We start from the raw sequence: 24,786 nt of genomic DNA, 5'->3' as shown, positions 1-24,786 counted from the left end.
ACTACGAATTCCGATTTACTCAAATGTTATCAGGAGAGACCTCAGTGCTGAATCTTTAAGGCCAGTACTGACCCTGAAAAGTAATTCTAAGCGTACTTACCAGTAGCTTGTATTTCCTTCAATAGGAATCCTTTGTGTGGTTTTCAGCAGAAAAGTATTAAAGTGTGGAGTTTTGGAACTTACAAATATTCCTCTAAAATCAGCCGAACTACGAATTCTGATTTACGCATCTGTTATCAGGAGAGATCCCAGTGCTACATCATTTAGCCCAGCACTGACCCTGAAAAGTAATTCTAAGCATACTTACCAGTAACTTGTATTTCCTTCCATAGGAATCCATTGTGTGGTTTTCAGCAGAGAAGTTTCGAAGTGTGGAGTTTTGGAACTTACAAATATTCCTCTAAAATCTTACGAACTACGAATTCCGATTTACTCACCGGTTATCAGGAGAGAACTCAGTGCTGCATCTTTTAGCCCAGCACTGACCCTGAAAATTAATTCTAAGCGTACTTACCAGTAGCTTGTATTTCCTTCCATAGGGATCCATTGTGTGGTTTTCAGCAGAAAAGTTTCTAAGTGTGGAGTTTTGGAACTTACAAATATTCCTCGAAAATCAGCCTAACTATGAATTTCGATTTACTCACCTGTTATCAGGAGAGACCTCAGTGCTGAATCTTTAAGGCCAGTACTGATCCTGAAAAGTAATTGTAACCGTACTTACCCGTAACTTGAATTTCCTTCCACAGGCTTACATTGACTGGTTTCACTTGGAAATTCTTCTAAGTGTGGAGTTTTGGAACTTTAATATATTCCTCTAAAATCAGCCAAACTACGAATTCCGATTTACTCACATGTTATCAGGAGAGAACTCAGTGCTGCATCTTTTAGCCCAGCACTGACCCTGAAAATTTATTCTAAGCATACTTACCAGTAACTTGTATTTCCTTCCATAGGAATCCATTGTGTGGTTTTCAGCAGAGAAGTTTCAAAGTGTGGACTTTTGGTACTTACAAATATTCCTCTAAAATAAGCCAAACTACAAATTCTGATTTACTCACCTGTTATCAGGAGAGATCCCAGAGCTGCATCTTTTAGCCCAGCACTGACGCTGAAAAGTAATTTGAAGCGTACTTACAAGTAACTTGTATTTCCTTCCATAGGAATCCATTGTGTGGTTTTCAGCAAAAAAATATCTAAGTGTGGAGTTTTGGAGCTTACAAATATTCCTCTAAAATCAGCCGAACTACGAATTCCGATTTACTCAAATGTTATCAGGAGAGACCTCAGTGCTGAATCTTTAAGGCCAGTACTGATCCTGAAAAGTAATTCTAACCGTACTTACCAGTAACTTGTATTTCCTTCCTTAGGCTTACATTGACTGGTTTCACTTGGAAATTCTTCTTAGTGTGGAGTTTTGGAACTTTAAAATATTCCTCTAAAATCAGCCAAACTACGAATTCTGATTTACTCAAATGTTATCAGGAGAGACCTCAGTGCTGCATCTTTTAGCCCAGCACTGACCCTGAAAAGTAATTCTAAGCATACTTACCAGTAACTTGTATTTCCTTCCATAGGAATCCATTGTGTGGTTTTCAGCCGAGAAGTATGAAAGTGTGGAGTTTTGGAACTTACAAATATTCCTCTAAAATCAGCCGAACTACGAATTCCGATTTAGTCATCTGTTATCAGGAGAGATCCCAGTGCTACATCTTTTAGCCCAGCACTGACCCTGAAAAGTAATTCTAAGGGTACTTACCAGTAACTTGTATTTCCTTCCACAGGAATCCATTGTGTGGTTTTCGGCAGAGAAGTTTCTAAGTGTGGAGTTTTGGAACTTACAAATATTCCTCTAAAATCAGCCAAACTACGAATTCTGATTTACTTACCTGTTATCAAGAGAGAACACAGTGCTGCATCTTTTAGCCCAGCACTGACAATGAAAAGTAATTCTAAGCGTACTTACCAGTAACTTGTATTTCTTTCCATAGGAATCCATTGTGTGGTTTTCAGCAGAAAAGTTTCTAAGTGTGGAGTTTTGGAACTTACAAATATTCCTCTAAAATCAGCCGAACTACAAATTTCGATTTACTCACCTGTTATCAGGAGAGACCTCAGTGCTGAATCTTTAAGGCCAGTACTGATCCTGAAAAGTAATTGTAACCGTGCTTACCAGTAACTTGAATTTCCTTCCATAGGCTAACATTGACTGGTTTCACTTGGAAATTCTTCTCAGTGTGGAGGTTTGGAACTCTAAAATATTCCTCTAAAATCAGCCGAACTACGAATTCCGAATTACTCAAATGTTATCAGGAGAGACCTCAGTGCTGAATCTTTAAAGCCAGTACTGACCCTGAAAAGTAATTCTAAGCGTACTTACCAGTAGCTTGTATTTCCTTCAATAGGAATCCATTGTGTGGTTTTCAGCAGAAAAGTATTAAAGTGTGGAGTTTTGGAACTTACAAATATTCCTCTAAAATCAGCCGAACTACGAATTCCGATTTACTCATCTGTTATCAGGAGAGATCCCAGTGCTACATCGTTTAGCCCAGCACTGACCCTGAAAAGTAATTCTAAGCATACTTACCAGTAACTTGTATTTCCTTCCATAGGAATCCATTGTGTGGTTTTCAGCAGAGAAGTTTCGAAGTGTGGAGTTTTGGAACTTACAAATATTCCTCTAAAATCAGCCTAACTACGAATTTCGATTTACTCACCTGTTATCAGGAGAGACCTCAGTGCTGAATCTTTTAGCCCAGCACTGACCCTGAAAATTAATTCTAAGCGTACTTACCAGTAGCTTGTATTTCCTTCCATAGGGATCCATTGTGTGGTTTTCAGCAGAAAAGTTTCTAAGTGTGGAGTTTTGGAACTTACAAATATTCCTCTAAAATCAGCCTAACTACGAATTTCGATTTACTCACCTGTTATCAGGAGAGACCTCAGTGCTGAATCTTTAAGGCCAGTACTGATCCTGAAAAGTAATTGTAACCGTACTTACCCGTAACTTGAATTTCCTTCCATAGGCTAACATTGATTGGTTTCACTTGGAAATTCTTCTCAGTGTGGAGGTTTGGAACTCTAAAATATTCCTCTAAAATCAGCCGAACTACGAATTCCGATTTACTCAAATGTCATCAGGAGAGACCTCAGTGCTGAATCTTTAAGGCCAGTACTGACCCTGAAAATTAATTCTAAGCGTACTTACCAGTAGCTTGTATTTCCTTCCATAGGAATCCATTGTGTGGTTTTCAGCAGAAAAGTTTCTAAGTGTGGAGTTTTGGAACTTACAAATATTCCTCTAAAATCAGCCGAACTACGAATTTCGATTTACTCACCTGTTATCAGGAGAGACCTCAGTGCTGAATCTTTAAGGCCAGTACTGATACTGAAAAGTAATTGTAACCGTACTTACCAGTAACTTGAATTTCCTTCCATAGGATAACATTGACTGGTTTCACTTGGAAATTCTTCTCAGTGTGGAGGTTTGGAACTCTAAAATATTCCTCTAAAATCAGCCGAACTACGAATTCCGATTTACTCAAATGTTATCAGGAAAGACCTCAGTGCTGAATCTTTAAGGCCAGTACTGATCCTGAAAAGTAATTCTAACCGTACTTACCAGTAACTTGTATTTCCTTCCATAGGCTTACATTGACTGGTTTCACTTGGAAATTCTTCTAAGTGTGGAGTTTTGGAACTTTAATATATTCCTCTAAAATCAGCCAAACTACGAATTCCGATTTACTCACATGTTATCAGGAGAGAACTCAGTGCTGCATCTTTTAGCCCAGCACTGACCCTGAAAAGTTATTCTAAGCATACTTACCAGTAACTTGTATTTCCTTCCGTAGGAATCCATTGTGTGGTTTTCAGCAGAGAAGTTTCAAAGTGTGGAGTTTTGGTACTTACAAATATGCCTCGAAAATAAGCCAAACTACGAATTCCGATTTACTCACCTGTTATCAGGAGAGATCCCAGAGCTGCATCTTTTAGCCCAGCACTGACGCTGAAAAGTAATTCGAAGCGTACTTACAAGTAACTTGTATTTCCTTCCATAGGAATCCATTGTGTGGTTTTCAGCAGAAAAGTATCTAAGTGTGGAGTTTTGGAGCTTACAAATATTCCTCTAAAATCAGCCGAACTACGAATTCCGATTTACTCAAATGTTATCAGGAGAGACCTCAGTGCTGAATCTTTAAGGCCAGTACTGATCCTGAAAAGTAATTCTAACCGTACTTACCAGTAACTTGTATTTCCTTCCTTAGGCTTACATTGACTGGTTTCACATGGAAATTCTTCTTAGTGTGGAGTTTTGGAACTTTAAAATATTCCTCTAAAATCAGCCAAACTACGAATTCTGATTTACTCAAATGTTATCAGGAGAGACCTCAGTGCTGCATCTTTTAGCCCAGCACTGACCCTGAAAAGTAATTCTAAGCATACTTACCAGTAACTTGTATTTACTTCCATAGGAATCCATTGTGTGGTTTTCAGCAGAGAAGTTTCTAAGTGTGGAGTTTTGGAACTTACAAATATTCCTCTAAAATCAGCCAAACTACGAATTCTGATTTACTTACCTGTTATCAAGAGAGAACACAGTGCTGCATCTTTTAGCCCAGCACTGACCCTGAAAAGTAATTCTAAGCGTACTTACCAGTAACTTGTATTTCTTTCCATAGGAATCCATTGTGTGGTTTTCAGCAGAAAAGTTTCTAAGTGTGGAGTGTTGGAACTTACAAATATTCCTCTAAAATCAGCCGAACTATGAATTCCGATTTACTCACCTGTTATCAGGAGAGACCTCAGTGCTGAATCTTTAAGGCCAGTACTGATCCTGAAAAGTAATTCTAACCGTACTTACCAGTAACTTGTATTTCCTTTCCTAGGGTAACATTGACTGGTTTCACTTGGAAATTCTTCTAAGTGTGGAGTTTTGGAACTTTAAAATATTCCTCTAAAATCAGCTGAACTACGAATTCCAATTTACTCACCTGTTATCAGGAGAGAACTCAGTGCTGCATCTTTTAGCCCAGCACTGACCCTGAAAAGTAATTCTAAGCGTACTTACCAATAACTTGTATTTCCTTCCATAGGAATCCATTGTATGGTTTTCAGCAGAGAAGTTTCTAAGTGTGGAGTTTTGGAACATACAAATATTCCTTTAAAATCAGCCAAACTACGAATTCTGATTTACTAACCTGTTATCAAGAGAGAACACAGTGCTGCATCTTGTAGCCCAGCACTGACCCTGAAAAGTAATTCTAAGCGTACTTACCAGTAACTTGTATTTCTTTCCATAGGAATCCATTGTGTGGTTTTCAGCAGAAAAGTTTCTAAGTGTGGAGTTTTGGAACTTACAAATATTCCTCTAAAATCAGCCGAACTACGAATTTCGATTTACTCACCTGTTATCAGGAGAGACCTCAGTGCTGAATCTTTAAGGCCAGTACTGATCCTGAAAAGTAATTGTAACCGTGCTTACCAGTAACTTGAATTTCCTTCCATAGGCTAACATTGACTGGTTTCACTTGGAAATTCTTCTCAGTGTGGAGGTTTGGAACTCTAAAATATTCCTCTAAAATCAGCCGAACTACGAATTCCGATTTACTCAAATGTTATCAGGAGAGACCTCAGTGCTGAATCTTTAAGGCCAGTACTGACCCTGAAAAGTAATTCTAAGCGTACTTACCAGTAGCTTGTATTTCCTTCAATAGGAATCCATTGTGTGGTTTTCAGCAGAAAAGTATTAAAGTGTGGAGTTTTGGAACTTACAAATATTCCTCTAAAATCAGCCGAACTACGAATTCTGATTTACGCATCTGTTATCAGGAGAGATCCCAGTGCTGCATCTTTTAGCCCAGCACTGACCCTGAAAATTAATTCTAAGCGTACTTACCAGTAGCTTGTATTTCCTTCCATAGGGATCCATTGTGTGGTTTTCAGCAGAAAAGTTTCTAAGTGTGGAGTTTTGGAACTTACAAATATTCCTCGAAAATCAGCCTAACTATGAATTTCGATTTACTCACCTGTTATCAGGAGAGACCTCAGTGCTGAATCTTTAAGGCCAGTACTGATCCTGAAAAGTAATTGTAACCGTACTTACCCGTAACTTGAATTTCCTTCCATAGGCTAACATTGACTGGTCTCACTTGGAAATTCTTCTCAGTGTGGAGGTTTGGTACTCTAAAATATTCCTCTAAAATCAGCCGAACTACGAATTCCGATTTACTCAAATGTTATCAGGAGAGACCTCAGTGCTGAATCTTTAAGGCCAGTACTGACCCTGAAAATTAATTCTAAGCGTACTTACCAGTAGCTTGTATTTCTTTCCATAGGAATCCATTGTGTGGTTTTCAGCAGAAAAGTTTCTAAGTGTGGAGTTTTGGAACTTACAAATATTCCTCTAAAATCAGCCGAACTACGAATTTCGATTTACTCACCTTTTATCAGGAGAGACCTCAGTGCTGAATCTTTAAGGCCAGTACTGATCCTGAAAAGTAATTCTAACCGTACTTACCAGTAACTTGTATTTCCTTCCATAGTCTTACATTGACTGGTTTCACTTGGAAATTCTTCTAAGTGTGGAGTTTTGGAACTTTAATATATTCCTCTAAAATCAGCCAAACTACGAATTCCGATTTACTCACATGTTATCAGGAGAGAACTCAGTGCTGCATCTTTTAGCCCAGCACTGACCCTGAAAAGTAATTCTAAGCATACTTACCAGTAACTTGTATTTCCTTCCATAGGAATCCATTGTGTGGTTTTCAGCAGAGAAGTTTCAAAGTGTGGAGTTTTGGTACTTACAAATATTCCTCTAAAATAAGCCAAACTACGAATTCCGATTTACTCACCTGTTATCAGGAGGGATCCCAGAGCTACATCTTTTAGCCCAGCACTGACGCTGAAAAGTAATTCGAAGCGTACTAACAAGTAACTTGTATTTCCTTCCATAGGAATCCATTGTGTGGTTTTCAGCAGAAAAATATCTAAGTGTGGAGTTTTGGAGCTTACAAATATTCCTCTAAAATCAGCCGAACTACGAATTCCGATTTACTCACCTGTTATCAGGAGAGACCTCAGTGCTGAATCTTTAAGGCCAGTACTGATCCTGAATAGTAATTGTAACCGTGCTTACCAGTAACTTGAATTTCCTTCCATAGGCTAACATTGACTGGTTTCACTTGGAAATTCTTCTCAGTGTGGAGGTTTGGAACTCTAAAATATTCCTCTAAAATCAGCCGAACTACGAATTCCGATTTACTCAAATGTTATCAGGAGAGACCTCAGTGCTGAATCTTTAAGGCCAGTACTGACCCTGAAAAGTAATTCTAAGCGTACTTACCAGTAGCTTGTATTTCCTTCAATAGGAATCCATTGTGTGGTTTTCAGCAGAAAAGTATTAAAGTGTGGAGTTTTGGAACTTACAAATATTCCTCTAAAATCAGCCGAACTACGAATTCTGATTTACGCATCTGTTATCAGGAGAGATCCCAGTGCTACATCGTTTAGCCCAGCACTGACCCTGAAAAGTAATTCTAAGCATACTTACCAGTAACTTGTATTTCCTTCCATAGGAATCCATTGTGTGGTTTTCAGCAGAGAAGTTTCGAAGTGTGGAGTTTTGGAACTTACAAATATTCCTCTAAAATCTTACGAACTACGAATTCCGATTTACTCACCGGTTATCAGGAGAGAACTCAGTGCTGCATCTTTTAGCCCAGCACTGACCCTGAAAATTAATTCTAAGCGTACTTACCAGTAGCTTGTATTTCCTTCCATAGGGATCCATTGTGTGGTTTTCAGCAGAAAAGTTTCTAAGTGTGGAGTTTTGGAACTTACAAATATTCCTCGAAAATCAGCCTAACTATGAATTTCGATTTACTCACCTGTTATCAGGAGAGACCTCAGTGCTGAATCTTTAAGGCCAGTACTGATCCTGAAAAGTAATTGTAACCGTACTTACCCGTAACTTGAATTTCCTTCCATAGGCTAACATTGACTGGTCTCACTTGGAAATTCTTCTCAGTGTGGAGGTTTGGTACTCTAAAATATTCCTCTAAAATCAGCCGAACTACGAATTCCGATTTACTCAAATGTTATCAGGAGAGACCTCAGTGCTGAATCTTTAAGGCCAGTACTGACCCTGAAAAGTAATTCTAAGCGTACTTACCAGTAACTTGTATTTCTTTCCATAGGAATCCATTGTGTGGTTTTCAGCAGAAAAGTTTCTAAGTGTGGAGTTTTGGAACTTACAAATATTCCTCTAAAATCAGCCGAACTACGAATTTCGATTTACTCACCTGTTATCAGGAGAGACCTCAGTGCTGAATCTTTAAGGCCAGTACTGATCCTGAAAAGTAATTGTAACCGTACTTACCAGTAACTTGAATTTCCTTCCATAGGGTAACATTGACTGGTTTCACTTGGAAATTCTTCTCAGTGTGGAGGTTTGGAACTCTAAAATATTCCTCTAAAATCAGCCGAACTACGAATTCCGATTTACTCAAATGTTATCAGGAGAGACCTCAGTGCTGAATCTTTAAGGCCAGTACTGATCCTGAAAAGTAATTCTAACCGTACTTACCAGTAACTTGTATTTCCTTCCATAGGCTTTCATTGACTGGTTTCAATTGGAAATTCTTCTAAGTGTGGAGTTTTGGAACATTAATATATTCCTCTAAAATCAGCCAAACTACGAATTCCGATTTACTCACATGTTATCAGGAGAGAACTCAGTGCTGCATCTTTTAGCCCAGCACTGACCCTGAAAAGTAATTCTAAGCATACTTACCAGTAACTTGTATTTCCTTCCATAGGAATCCATTATGTGGTTTTCAGCAGAGAAGTTTCAAAGTGTAGAGTTTTGGTACTTACAAATATTCCTCTAAAATAAGCCAAACTACGAATTCCGATTTACTCACCTGTTATCAGGAGAGATCCCAGAGCTGCATCTTTTAGCCCAGCACTGACGCTGAAAAGTAATTCGAAGCGTACTAACAAGTAACTTGTATTTCCTTCCATAGGAATCCATTGTGTGGTTTTCAGCAGAAAAATATCTAAGTGTGGAGTTTTGGAGCTTACAAATATTCCTCTAAAATCAGCCGAACTACGAATTCCGATTTACTCAAATGTTATCAGGAGAGACCTCAGTGCTGAATCTTTAAGGCCAGTACTGATCCTGAAAAGTAATTCTAACCGTACTTACCAGTAACTTGTATTTCCTTCCATAGGCTTTCATTGACTGGTTTCAATTGGAAATTCTTCTAAGTGTGGAGTTTTGGAACATTAATATATTCCTCTAAAATCAGCCAAACTACGAATTCCGATTTACTCACATGTTATCAGGAGAGAACTCAGTGCTGCATCTTTTAGCCCAGCACTGACCCTGAAAAGTAATTCTAAGCATACTTACCAGTAACTTGTATTTCCTTCCATAGGAATCCATTATGTGGTTTTCAGCAGAGAAGTTTCAAAGTGTAGAGTTTTGGTACTTACAAATATTCCTCTAAAATAAGCCAAACTACGAATTCCGATTTACTCACCTGTTATCAGGAGAGATCCCAGAGCTGCATCTTTTAGCCCAGCACTGACGCTGAAAAGTAATTCGAAGCGTACTAACAAGTAACTTGTATTTCCTTCCATAGGAATCAATTGTGTGGTTTTCAGCAGAAAAATATCTAAGTGTGGAGTTTTGGAGCTTACAAATATTCCTCTAAAATCAGCCGAACTACGAATTCCGATTTACTCAAATGTTATCAGGAGAGACCTCAGTGCTGAATCTTTAAGGCCAGTACTGATCCTGAAAAGTAATTCTAACGGTACTTACCAGTAACTTGTATTTCCTTCCTTAGGCTTACATTGACTGGTTTCACTTGGAAATTCTTCTTAGTGTGGAGTTTTGGAACTTTAAAATATTCCTCTAAAATCAGCCAAACTACGAATTCTGATTTACTCAAATGTTATCAGGAGAGACCTCAGTGCTGCATCTTTTAGCCCAGCACTGACCCTGAAAAGTAATTCTAAGCATACTTACCAGTAACTTGTATTTCCTTCCATAGGAATCCATGGTGTGGTTTTCAGCAGAGAAGTTTCAAAGTGTGGAGATTTGGTACTTACAAATATTCCTCTAAAATAAGCCAAACTACGAATTCCGATTTACTCACCTGTTATCAGGAGAGATCCCAGAGCTGCATCTTTTAGCCCAGCACTGACGCTGAAAAGTAATTCAAAGCGTACTAACAAGTAACTTGTATTTCCTTCCATAGGAATCCATTGTGTGGTTTTCAGCAGAAAAGTATCTAAGTGTGGAGTTTTGGAGCTTACAAATATTCCTCTAAAATCAGCCGAAATACGAATTCCGATTTACTCAAATGTTATCAGGAGAGACCTCAGTGCTGAATCTTTAAGGCCAGTACTGATCCTGAAAAGTAATTCTAACCGTACTTACCAGTAACTTGTATTTCCTTCCTTAGGCTTACATTGACTGGTTTCACTTGGAAATTCTTCTTAGTGTGGAGTTTTGGAACTTTAAAATATTCCTCTAAAATCAGCCGAACTACGAATTCCGATTTAGTCATCTGTTATCAGGAGAGATCCCAGTGCTACATCTTTTAGCCCAGCACTGACCCTGAAAAGTAATTCTAAGGGTACTTACCAGTAACTTGTATTTCCTTCCATAGGAATCCATTGTGTTGTTTTCAGCAGAGAAGTTTCGAAGTGTGGAGTTTTGGTACTTACAAATTTTCCTCTAAAATAAGCCAAACTACGAATTCCGATTTACTCACATGTTATCAGGAGAGAACTCAGTGCTGCATCTTTTAGCCCAGCACTGACCCTGAAAAGTAATTCTAAGCGTACTTACCAGTAACTTGTATTTACTTCCATAGGAATCCATTGTGTGGTTTTCAGCAGAGAAGTTTCTAAGTGTGGAGTTTTGGAACTTACAAATATTCCTCTAAAATCAGCCAAACTACGAATTCTGATTTACTTACCTGTTATCAAGAGAGAACACAGTGCTGCATCTTTTAGCCCAGCACTGACCCTGAAAAGTGATTCTAAGCGTACTTACCAGTAACTTGTATTTCTTTCCATAGGAATCCATTTTGTGGTTTTCAGCAGAAAAGTTTCTAAGTGTGGAGTGTTGGAACTTACAAATATTCCTCTAAAATCAGCCGAACAATGAATTCCGATTTACTCACCTGTTATCAGGAGAGACCTCAGTGCTGAATCTTTAAGGCCAGTACTGATCCTGAAAAGTAATTCTAACCGTACTTACCAGTAACTTGTATTTCCTTTCCTAGGGTAACATTGATTGGTTTCACTTGGAAATTCTTCTAAGTGTTGAGTTTTGGAACTTTAAAATATTCCTCTAAAATCAGCTGAACTACGAATTCCAATTTACTCACCTGTTATCAGGAGAGAACACAGTGCTGCATCTTGTAGCCCAGCACTGACCCTGAAAAGTAATTCTAAGCGTACTTACCAGTAACTTGTATTTCTTTCCATAGGAATCCATTGTGTGGTTTTCAGCAGAAAAGTTTCTAAGTGTGGAGTTTTGGAACTTACAAATATTCCTCTAAAATCAGCCGAACTACGAATTTCGATTTACTCACCTGTTATCAGGAGAGACCTCAGTGCTGAATCTTTAAGGCCAGTACTGATCCTGAAAAGTAATTGTAACCGTGCTTACCAGTAACTTGAATTTCCTTCCATAGGCTAACATTGACTGGTTTCACTTGGAAATTCTTCTCAGGGTGGAGGTTTGGAACTCTAAAATATTCCTCTAAAATCAGCCGAACTACGAATTCCGATTTACTCAAATGTTATCAGGAGAGACCTCAGTGCTGAATCTTTAAGGCCAGTACTGACCCTGAAAAGTAATTCTAAGCGTACTTACCAGTAGCTTGTATTTCCTTCAATAGGAATCCATTGTGTGGTTTTCAGCAGAAAAGTATTAAAGTGTGGAGTTTTGGAACTTACAAATATTCCTCTAAAATCAGCCGAACTACGAATTCTGATTTACGCATCTGTTATCAGGAGAGATCCCAGTGCTACATCGTTTAGCCCAGCACTGACCCTGAAAAGTAATTCTAAGCATACTTACCAGTAACTTGTATTTCCTTCCATAGGAATCCATTGTGTGGTTTTCAGCAGAGAAGTTTCGAAGTGTGGAGTTTTGGAACTTACAAATATTCCTCTAAAATCTTACGAACTACGAATTCCGATTTACTCACCGGTTATCAGGAGAGAACTCAGTGCTGCATCTTTTAGCCCAGCACTGACCCTGAAAATTAATTCTAAGCGTACTTACCAGTAGCTTGTATTTCCTTCCATAGGGATCCATTGTGTGGTTTTCAGCAGAAAAGTTTCTAAGTGTGGAGTTTTGGAACTTACAAATATTCCTCGAAAATCAGCCTAACTATGAATTTCGATTTACTCACCTGTTATCAGGAGAGACCTCAGTGCTGAATCTTTAAGGCCAGTACTGATCCTGAAAAGTAATTGTAACCGTACTTACCCGTAACTTGAATTTCCTTCCATAGGCTAACATTGACTGGTTTCACTTGGAAATTCTTCTCAGTGTGGAGGTTTGGTACTCTAAAATATTCCTCTAAAATCAGCCGAACTACGAATTCCGATTTACTCAAATGTTATCAGGAGAGACCTCAGTGCTGAATCTTTAAGGCCAGTACTGACCCTGAAAATTAATTCTAAGCGTACTTACCAGTAGCTTGTATTTCCTTCCATAGGAATCCATTGTGTAGTTTTCAGCAGAAAAGTTTCTAAGTGTGGAGTTTTGGAACTTACAAATATTCCTCTAAAATCAGCCAAACTATGAATTTCGATTTACTCACCTGTTATCAGGAGAGACCTCAGTGCTGAATCTTTAAGGCCAGTACTGATCCTGAAAAGTAATTGTAACCGTACTTACCAGTAACTTGAATTTCCTTCCATAGGATAACATTGACTGGTTTCACTTGGAAATTCTTCTCAGTGTGGAGGTTTGGAACTCTAAAATATTCCTCTAAAATCAGCCGAACTACGAATTCCGATTTACTCAAATGTTATCAGGAGAGACCTCAGTGCTGAATCTTTAAGGCCAGTACTGATCCTGAAAAGTAATTCTAACCGTACTTACCAGTAACTTGTATTTCCTTCCATAGGCTTACATTGACTGGTTTCACTTGGAAATTCTTCTAAGTGTGGAGTTTTGGAACTTTAATATATTCCTCTAAAATCAGCCAAACTACTAATTCCGATTTACTCACATGTTATCAGGAGAGAACTCAGTGCTGCATCTTTTAGCCGAGCACTGACCCTGAAAAGTTATTCTAAGCGTACTTACCAATAACTTGTATTTCCTTCCATAGGAATCCATTGTATGGTTTTCAGCAGAGAAGTTTCTAAGTGTGGAGTTTTGGAACTTACAAATATTCCTCTAAAATCAGCCAAACTACGAATTCTGATTTACTAACCTGTTATCAAGAGAGAACACAGTGCTGCATCTTGTAGCCCAGCACTGACCCTGAAAAGTAATTCTAAGCGTACTTACCAGTAACTTGTATTTCTTTCCATAGGAATCCATTGTGTGGTTTTCAGCATTAAAGTTTCTAAGTGTGGAGTGTTGGAACTTACAAATATTCCTCTAAAATCAGACGAACTACGAATTCCGATTTACTCACATGTTATCAGGAGAGAACTCAGTGCTGCATCTTTTAGCCCAGCACTGACCCAGAAAATTAATTCTAAGCGTACTTACCAGTAGCTTGTAATTCCTTCCATAGGAATCCATTGTGTGGTTTTCAGCAGAAAAGTTTCTAAGTGTGGAGTTTTGGAACTTACAAATATTCCTCTAAAATCAGCCGAACTACGAATTTCGATTTACTCACCTGTTATCAGGAGAGACCTCAGTGCTGAATCTTTAAGGCCAGTACTGATCCTGAAAAGTAATTGTAACCGTGCTTACCAGTAACTTGAATTTCCTTCCATAGGCTAACATTGACTGGTTTCACTTGGAAATTCTTCTCAGTGTGGAGGTTTGGATCTCTAAAATATTCCTCTAAAATCAGCCGAACCACGAATTCCGATTTACTCAAATGTTATCAGGAGAGACCTCAGTGCTGAATCTTTAAAGCCAGTACTGACGCTGAAAAGTAATTCGAAGCGTACTAACAAGTAACTTGTATTTCCTTCCATAGGAATCCATTGTGTGGTTTTCAGCAGAAAAATATCTAAGTGTGGAGTTTTGGAGCTTACAAATATTCCTCCAAAATCAGCCGAACTACGAATTCCGATTTACTCAAATGTTATCAGGAGAGACCTCAGTGCTGAATCTTTAAGGCCAGTACTGATCCTGAAAAGTAATTCTAACCGTACTTACCAGTAACTTGTATTTCCTTCCTTAGGCTTACATTGACTGGTTTCACTTGGAAATTCTTCTTAGTGTGGAGTTTTGGAACTTTAAAGTATTCCTCTAAAATCAGCCAAACTACGAATTCTGATTTACTCAAATGTTATCAGGAGAGACCTCAGTGCTGCATCTTTTAGCCCAGCACTGACCCTGAAAAGTAATTCTAAGCATACTTACCAGTAACTTGTATTTCCTTCCATAGGAATCCATTGTGTGGTTTTCAGCAGAGAAGTTTCAAAGTGTGGAGATTTGGTACTTACAAATATTCCTCTAAAATAAGCCAAACTACGAATTCCGATTTACTCACCTTTTATCAGGAGAGATCCCAGAGCTGCTTCTTTTAGCCCAGCACTGACGCTGAAAAGTAATTCAAAGCGTACTAACAAGTAACTTGTACTTCCTTCCATAGGAATCCATTGTGTGGTTTTCAGCAGAAAAGTATCTAAGTGTGGAGTTTTGGAGCTTACAAATATTCCTCTAAAATCAGCCGAAATACGAATTCCGATTTACTCAAATGTTATCAGGAGAGACCTCAGTGCTGAATCTTTAAGGCCAGTACTGATCCTGAAAAGTAATTCTAACCGTACTTACCAGTAACTTGTATTTCCTTCCTTAGGCTTACATTGACTGGTTTCACTTGGAAATTCTTCTTAGTGTGGAGTTTTGGAACTTTAAAATATTCCTCTAAAATCAGCCAAACTACGAATTCTGATTTACTCAAATGTTATCAGGAGAGACCTCAGTGCTGCATCTTTTAGCCCAGCACTGACCCTGAAAAGTAATTCTGAGCATACTTACCAGTAACTTGTATTTCCTTCCATAGGAATCCATTGTGTGGTTTTCAGCAGAGAAGTATGAAAGTGTGGAGTTTTGGAACTTACAAATATTCCTCTAAAATCAGCCGAACTACGAATTCCGATTTAGTCATCTGTTATCAGGAGAGATCCCAGTGCTACATCTTTTAGCCCAGCACTGACCCTGAAAAGTAATTCTAAGGGTACTTACCAGTAACTTGTATTTCCTTCCATAGGAATCCATTGTGTTGTTTTCAGCAGAGAAGTTTCGAAGTGTGGAGTTTTGGTACTTACAAATTTTCCTCTAAAATAAGCCAAACTACGAATTCCGATTTACTCACATGTTATCAGGAGAGAACTCAGTGCTGCATCTTTTAGCCCAGCACTGACCCTGAAAAGTAATTCTAAGCGTACTTACCAGTAACTTGTATTTACTTCCATAGGAATCCATTCTGTGGTTTTCAGCAGAGAAGTTTCTAAGTGTGGGGTTTTGGAACTTACAAATATTCCTCTAAAATCAGCCAAACTACGAATTCTGATTTACTTACCTGTTATCAAGAGAGAACACAGTGCTGCATCTTTTAGCCCAGCACTGACCCTGAAAAGTAATTCTGAGCGTACTTACCAGTAACTTGTATTTCTTTCCATAGGAATCCATTGTGTGGTTTTCAGCAGAAAAGTTTCTAAGTGTGGAGTGTTGGAACTTACAAATATTCCTCTAAAATCAGCCGAACAATGAATTCCGATTTACTCACCTGTTATCAGGAGAGACCTCAGTGCTGAATCTTTAAGGCCAGTACTGATCCTGAAAAGTAATTCTAACCGTACTTACCAGTAACTTGTATTTCCTTTCCTAGGGTAACATTGACTGGTTTCACTTGGAAATTCTTCTAAGTGTTGAGTTTTGGAACTTACAAATATTCCTCTAAAATCAGCCGAACTACGAATTCTGATTTACGCATCTGTTATCAGGAGAGATCCCAGTGCTACATCGTTTAGCCCAGCACTGACCCTGAAAAGTAATTCTAAGCATACTTACCAGTAACTTGTATTTCCTTCCATAGGAATCCATTGTGTGGTTTTCAGCAGAGAAGTTTCGAAGTGTGGAGTTTTGGAACTTACAAATATTCCTCTAAAATCTTACGAACTACGAATTCCGATTTACTCACCGGTTATCAGGAGAGAACTCAGTGCTGCATCTTTTAGCCCAGCACTGACCCTGAAAATTAATTCTAAGTGTACTTACCAGTAGCTTGTATTTCCTTCCATAGGGATCCATTGTGTGGTTTTCAGCAGAAAAGTTTCTAAGTGTGGAGTTTTGGAACTTACAAATATTCCTCGAAAATCAGCCTAACTATGAATTTCGATTTACTCACCTGTTATCAGGAGAGACCTCAGTGCTAAATCTTTAAGGCCAGTACTGATCCTGAAAAGTAATTGTAACCGTACTTACCCGTAACTTGAATTTCCTTCCATAGGCTAACATTGACTGGTTTCACTTGGAAATTCTTCTCAGTGTGGAGGTTTGGTACTCTAAAATATTCCTCTAAAATCAGCCGAACTACGAATTCCGATTTACTCAAATGTTATCAGGAGAGACCTCAGTGCTGAATCTTTAAGGCCAGTACTGACCCTGAAAATTCATTCTAAGCGTACTTACCAGTAGCTTGTATTTCCTTCCATAGGAATCCATTGTGTAGTTTTCAGCAGAAAAGTTTCTAAGTGTGGAGTTTTGGAACTTACAAATATTCCTCTAAAATCAGCCGAACTACGAATTTTGATTTACTCACCTGTTATCAGGAGAGACCTCAGTGCTGAATCTTTAAGGCCAGTACTGATCCTGAAAAGTAATTCTAAGCATACTTACCAGTAACTTGTATTTCCTTCCATAGGAATCCATTGTGTGGTTTTCAGCAGAGAAGTTTCAAAGTGTGGAGTTTTGGTACTTACAAATATTCCTCTAAAATAAGCCAAACTACGAATTCCGATTTACTCACCTGTTATCAGGAGAGATCCCAGAGCTGCATCTTTTAGCCCAGCACTGACGCTGAAAAGTAATTCAAAGTGTACTAACAAGTAACTTGTATTTCCTTCCTTAGGAATCCATTGTGTGCTTTTCAGCAGAAAAGTATCTAAGTGTGGAGTTTTGGAGCTTACAAATATTCCTCTAAAATCAGCCGAAATACGAATTCCGATTTACTCAAATGTTATCAGGAGAGACCTCAGTGCTGAATCTTTAAGGCCAGTACTGATCCTGAAAAGTAATTCTAACCGTACTTACCAGTAACTTGTATTTCCTTCCTTAGGCTTACATTGACTGGTTTCACTTGGAAATTCTTCTTAGTGTGGAGTTTTGGAACTTTAAAATATTCCTCTAAAATCAGCCAAACTACGAATTCTGATTTACTCAAATGTCATCAGGAGACAACTCAGTGCTGCATCTTTTAGCCCAGCACTGACCCTGAAAAAAAATTCTAAGCGTACTTACCAGTAACTTGTATTTCCTTCCTTAGGAATCCATTGTGTGGTTTTCAGCAAAAAAGTTTCGAAGTGTGGAGTTTTGGAACTAACAAATATTCCTCTAAAATCAGCTGAATTCCGAATTCCGGTTTACTCTCCTGTTATCAGGAGAGGACACAGTGCTGCATCTTTTAGCCCAGCACTGACCCTGAAAAGTAATTCTAGGAGTACTTACCAGTAGCTTGTATTTCCTTCCATAGGAATCCATTGTGTGGTTTTCAGCAGAAAAGTATGAAAGTGTGGAGTTTTGGAACTTACAAATATTCCTCTAAAATCAGCCGAACTATGAATTCCGATTTGCTCATCTGTTATCAGGAGAGATCCCAGTGCTACATCTTTTATCCCAGCACTGACCCTGAAAATTAATTCTAAGCATACTTACCAATAACTTGTATTTCCTTCCATAGGAATCCATTGTGTGGTTTTCAGCAGAAAAGTTTTAAAGTGTGGGGTTTTGGAATTTACAAATATTCCTCTAAAATAAGCCAAACTACGAATTCTGATTTACTCACCTGTTATCAGGAGAGATCCCAGAGCTGCATCTTTTAGCCCAGCACTGACCCTGAAAAGTAATTCGAAGCGTACTTACAAGTAACTTGTATTTCCTTCCATAGGAATCCATTGTGTGGTTTTCAGCAGAAAAGTATCTAAGTGTGGAGTTTTGGAACTTACAAATATTCCTCTAAAATCAGCCGAACTACGATTTTCGATTTACTCAAATGTTATCAGGAGAGACCTCAGTGCTGAATCTTTAAGGCCAGTACTGATCCTGAAAAGTAATTCTAACCGTACTTACCAGTAACTTGTATTTCCTTCCACAGGCTTACATTGGCTAGTTTCACTTGGAAATTCTTCTTAGTGTGGAGTTTTGGAACTTTAAAATATTCCTCTAAAATCAGCCGAACTACAAATTCCGATTTACTCAAATGTTATCAGGAGAGACCTCAGTGCTGCATCTTTTGGCCCAGCACTGACCCTGAAAAGTAATTCTAAGCATACTTACCAGTAACTTGTATTTCCTTCCATAGGAATCCATTGTGTGGTTTTCAGCAGAGAAGTTTCAAAGTGTGGAGTTTTGGTACTTACAAATATTCCTCTAATATAAGCCAAACTACGAATTCCAATTTACTCACATGTCATCAGGAGACAACTCAGTGCTGCATCTTTTAGACCAGCACTGACCCTGAAAAGAAATTCTAAGCATACTTACCAGTAACTTGTATTTCTTTCCATAGGAATCCATTGTGTGGTTTTCAGCAGAAAAGTTTCTAAGTGTGGAGTGTTGGAACTTACAAATATTCCTCTAAAATCAGACGAACTACGAATTCCGATTTACTCACATGTTATCAGGAGAGAACTCAGTGCTGCATCTTTTAGCCCAGCACTGACCCTGAAAATTAATTCTAAGCGTACTTACCAGTAACTTGTATTTCTTTCCATAGGAATCCATTGTGTGGTTTTCAGCATTAAAGTTTCTAAGTGTGGAGTGTTGGAACTTACAAATATTCCTCTAAAATCAGACGAACTACGAATTCCGATTTACTCACATGTTATCAGGAGAGAACTCAGTGCTGCATCTTTTAGCCCAGCACTGACCCTGAAAATTAATTCTAAGCGTACTTACCAGTAGCTTGTAATTCCTTCCATAGGAATCCATTGTGTGGTTTTCAGCAGAAAAGTTTCTAAGTGTGGAGTTTTGGAACTTACAAATATTCCTCTAAAATCAGCCGAACTACGAATTTCGATTTACTCACCTGTTATCAGGAGAGACCTCAGTGCTGAATCTTTAAGGCCAGTACTGATCCTGAAAAGTAATTGTAACCGTGCTTACCAGTAACTTGAATTTCCTTCCATAGGCTAACATTGACTGGTTTCACTTGGAAATTCTTCTCAGTGTGGAGGTTTGGATCTCTAAAATATTCCTCTAAAATCAGCCGAACCACGAATTCCGATTTACTCAAATGTTATCAGGAGAGACCTCAGTGCTGAATCTTTAAAGCCAGTACTGACGCTGAAAAGTAATTCGAAGCGTACTAACAAGTAACTTGTATTTCCTTCCATAGGAATCCATTGTGTGGTTTTCAGCAGAAAAATATCTAAGTGTGGAGTTTTGGAGCTTACAAATATTCCTCTAAAATCAGCCGAACTACGAATTCCGATTTACTCAAATGTTATCAGGAGAGACCTCAGTGCTGAATCTTTAAGGCCAGTACTGATCCTGAAAAGTAATTCTAACCGTACTTACCAGTAACTTGTATTTCCTTCCTTAGGCTTACATTGACTGGTTTCACTTGGAAATTCTTCTTAGTGTGGAGTTTTGGAACTTTAAAATATTCCTCTAAAATCAGCCAAACTACGAATTCTGATTTACTCAAATGTTATCAGGAGAGACCTCAGTGCTGCATCTTTTAGCCCAGCACTGACCCTGAAAAGTAATTCTAAGCATACTTACCAGTAACTTGTATTTCCTTCCATAGGAATCCATTGTGTGGTTTTCAGCAGAGAAGTTTCAAAGTGTGGAGATTTGGTACTTACAAATATTCCTCTAAAATAAGCCAAACTACGAATTCCGATTTACTCACCTGTTATCAGGAGAGATCCCAGAGCTGCTTCTTTTAGCCCAGCACTGACGCTGAAAAGTAATTCAAAGCGGTACAAAAGGGGGTGGTGATGGACGGAGCATAAGAACCAATCAAACACTCACACCCAGTCAACAGATCCGGGTTTGATCCATCACCGTTCTTTAGCCCACTCTGCCACCCCATTTCAGACATGGCCATATGCAAATCAGTCTGACCCTGTGCCTCATGGGAACAGTCCTGCCCGAACTGCCAAGCCATGCCTTCCCTGGACCGGAAACAAGCTTCCTAGGACCGGTTTCTGGCATTTCAGCCGTCTTCAGCCAGGCTTGCTTGAATCCAGTGGCAAAGTGAGCAAGGGACTCACGTCTGAGCATACCCTGCCAACTTATGGCGAACAAAGCGGTACAAAAGGGGGTGGTGATGGACGGAGCATAAGAACCAATCAAACACTCACACCCAGTCAACAGATCCGGGTTTGATCCATCACCGTTCTTTAGCCCACTCTGCCACCCCATTTCAGACATGGCCATATGCAAATCAGTCTGACCCTGTGCCTCATGGGAACAGTCCTGCCCGAACTGCCAAGCCATGCCTTCCCTGGACCGGAAACAAGCTTCCTAGGACCGGTTTCTGGCATTTCAGCCGTCTTCAGCCAGGCTTGCTTGAATCCAGTGGCAAAGTGAGCAAGGGACTCACGTCTGAGCATACCCTGCCAACTTATGGCGAACAAAGCGGTACAAAAGGGGGTGGTGATGGACGGAGCATACGAACCAATCAAACACTCACACCCAGTCAACAGATCCGGGTTTGATCCATCACCGTTCTTTAGCCCACTCTGCCACCCCATTTCAGACATGGCCATATGCAAATCAGTCTGACCCTGTGCCTCATGGGAACAGTCCTGACCGAACTGCCAAGCCATGCCTTCCCTGGACCGGAAACAAGCTTCCTAGGACCGGTTTCTGGCATTTCAGCCGTCTTCAGCCAGGCTTGCTTGAATCCAGTGGCAAAGTGAGCAAGGGACTCACGTCTGAGCATACCCTGCCAACTTATGGCGAACAAAGCGGTACAAAAGGGGGTGGTGATGGACGGAGCATAAGAACCAATCAAACACTCACACCCAGTCAACAGATCCGGGTTTGATCCATCACCGTTCTTTAGCCCACTCTGCCACCCCATTTCAGACATGGCCATATGCAAATCAGTCTGACCCTGTGCCTCATGGGAACAGTCCTGCCCGAACTGCCAAGCCATGCCTTCCCTGGACCGGAAACAAGCTTCCTAGGACCGGTTTCTGGCATTTCAGCCGTCTTCAGCCAGGCTTGCTTGAATCCAGTGGCAAAGTGAGCAAGGGACTCACGTCTGAGCATACCCTGCCAACTTATGGCGAACAAAGCGGTACAAAAGGGGGTGGTGATGGACGGAGCATAACAACCAATCAAACACTCACACCCAGTCAACAGATCCGGGTTTGATCCATCACCGTTCTTTAGCCCACTCTGCCACCCCATTTCAGACATGGCCATATGCAAATCAGTCTGACCCTGTGCCTCATGGGAACAGTCCTGCCCGAACTGCCAAGCCATGCCTTCCCTGGACCGGAAACAAGCTTCCTAGGACCGGTTTCTGGCATTTCAGCCGTCTTCAGCCAGGCTTGCTTGAATCCAGTGGCAAAGTGAGCAAGGGACTCACGTCTGAGCATACCCTGCCAACTTATGGCGAACAAAGCGGTACAAAAGGGGGTGGTGATGGACGGAGCATAAGAACCAATCAAACACTCACACCCAGTCAACAGATCCGGGTTTGATCCATCACCGTTCTTTAGCCCACTCTGCCACCCCATTTCAGACATGGCCATATGCAAATCAGTCTGACCCTGTGCCTCATGGGAACAGTCCTGCCCGAACTGCCAAGCCATGCCTTCCCTGGACCGGAAACAAGCTTCCTAGGACCGGTTTCTGGCATTTCAGCCGTCTTCAGCCAGGCTTGCTTGAATCCAGTGGCAAAGTGAGCAAGGGACTCACGTCTGAGCATACCCTGCCAACTTATGGCGAACAAAGCGGTACAAAAGGGGGTGGTGATGGACGGAGCATAAGAACCAATCAAACACTCACACCCAGTCAACAGATCCGGGTTTAATCCATCACCGTTCTTTAGCCCACTCTGCCACCCCATTTCAGACATGGCCATATGCAAATCAGTCTGACCCTGTGCCTCATGGGAACAGTCCTGCCCGAACTGCCAAGCCATGCCTTCCCTGGACCGGAAACAAGCTTCCTAGGACCGGTTTCTGGCATTTCAGCCGTCTTCAGCCAGGCTTGCTTGAATCCAGTGGCAAAGTGAGCAAGGGACTCACGTCTGAGCATACCCTGCCAACTTATGGCGAACAAAGCGGTACAAAAGGGGGTGGTGATGGACGGAGCATAAGAACCAATCAAACACTCACACCCAGTCAACAGATCCGGGTTTGATCCATCACCGTTCTTTAGCCCACTCTGCCACCCCATTTCAGACATGGCCATATGCAAATCAGTCTGACCCTGTGCCTCATGGGAACAGTCCTGCCCGAACTGCCAAGCCATGCCTTCCCTGGACCGGAAACAAGCTTCCTAGGACCGGTTTCTGGCATTTCAGCCGTCTTCAGCCAGGCTTGCTTGAATCCAGTGGCAAAGTGAGCAAGGGACTCACGTCTGAGCATACCCTGCCAACTTATGGCGAACAAAGCGGTACAAAAGGGGGTGGTGATGGACGGAGCATAAGAACCAATCAAACACTCACACCCAGTCAACAGATCCGGGTTTGATCCATCACCGTTCTTTAGCCCACTCTGCCACCCAGTCCGGTCCAGGGAAGGCATGGCTTGGCAGTTCGGGCTGGACTGTTCCCATGAGGCACAGGGTCAGACTGATTTGCATATGGCCATGTCTGAACTGGGGTGGCAGAGTGGGCTAAAGAACGGTGATGGATCAAACCCAGATCTGTTGACTGGGTGTGAGTGTTTGATTGGTTCTGATGCTCCGTCCATCACCACCCCCTTTTGTACCGCTTTGTTTGCCATAAGTTGGCAGGGTATGCTCAGACGTGAGTCCCTTGCTCACTTTGCCACTGGATTCAAGCAAGCCTGGCTGAAGACGGCTGAAATGCCAGAAACCGGTCCTAGGAAGCTTGTTTCCGGTCCAGGGAAGGCATGGCTTGGCAGTTCGGGCTGGACTGTTCCCATGAGGCACAGGGTCAGACTGATTTGCATATGGCCATGTCTGAACTGGGGTGGCAGAGTGGGCTAAAGAACGGTGATGGATCAAACCCAGATCTGTTGACTGGGTGTGAGTGTTTGATTGGTTCTGATGCTCCGTCCATCACCACCACCTTTTGTACCGCTTTGTTCGCCATAAGTTGGCAGGGTATGCTCAGACGTGAGTCCCTTGCTCACTTTGCCACTGGATTCAAGCAAGCCTGGCTGAAGACGGCTGAAATGCCAGAAACCGGTCCTAGGAAGCTTGTTTCCGGTCCAGGGAAGGCATGGATTGGCAGTTCGGGCTGGACTGTTCCCATGAGGCACAGGGTCAGACTGATTTGCATATGGCCATGTCTGAACTGGGGTGGCAGAGTGGGCTAAAGAACGGTGATGGATCAAACCCAGATCTGTTGACTGGGTGTGAGTGTTTGATTGGTTCTGATGCTCCGTCCATCACCACCCCCTTTTGTACCGCTTTGTTCGCCATAAGTTGGCAGGGTATGCTCAGACGTGAGTCCCTTGCTCACTTTGCCACTGGATTCAAGCAAGCCTGGCTGAAGACGGCTGAAATGCCAGAAACCGGTCCTAGGAAGCTTGTTTCCGGTCCAGGGAAGGCATGGCTTGGCAGTTCGGGCTGGACTGTTCCCATGAGGCACAGGGTCAGACTGATTTGCATATGGCCATGTCTGAACTGGGGTGGCAGAGTGGGCTAAAGAACGGTGATGGATCAAACCCAGATCTGTTGACTGGGTGTGAGTGTTTGATTGGTTCTGATGCTCCGTCCATCACCACCCCCTTTTGTACCGCTTTGTTCGCCATAAGTTGGCAGGGTATGCTCAGACGTGAGTCCCTTGCTCACTTTGCCACTGGATTCAAGCAAGCCTGGCTGAAGACGGCTGAAATGCCAGAAACCGGTCCTAGGAAGCTTGTTTCCGGTCCAGGGAAGGCATGGCTTGGCAGTTCGGGCTGGACTGTTCCCATGAGGCACAGGGTCAGACTGATTTGCATATGGCCATGTCTGAACTGGGGTGGCAGAGTGGGCTAAAGAACGGTGATGGATCAAACCCAGATCTGTTGACTGGGTGTGAGTGTTTGATTGGTTCGGATGCTCCGTCCATCACCACCCCCTTTTGTACCGCTTTGTTCGCCATAAGTTGGCAGGGTATGCTCAGACGTGAGTCCCTTGCTCACTTTGCCACTGGATTTAAGCAAGCCTGGCTGAAGACGGCTGAAATGCCAGAA

Source organism: Triturus cristatus, chromosome 1_1 (assembly GCF_964204655.1).
Source record: "Triturus cristatus chromosome 1_1, aTriCri1.1, whole genome shotgun sequence".
NCBI classification, from domain to species: domain Eukaryota; kingdom Metazoa; phylum Chordata; class Amphibia; order Caudata; family Salamandridae; genus Triturus; species Triturus cristatus.
The sequence above is the reverse complement of the archived record's forward strand: the minus strand, read 5'-3'. Positions refer to the sequence as shown.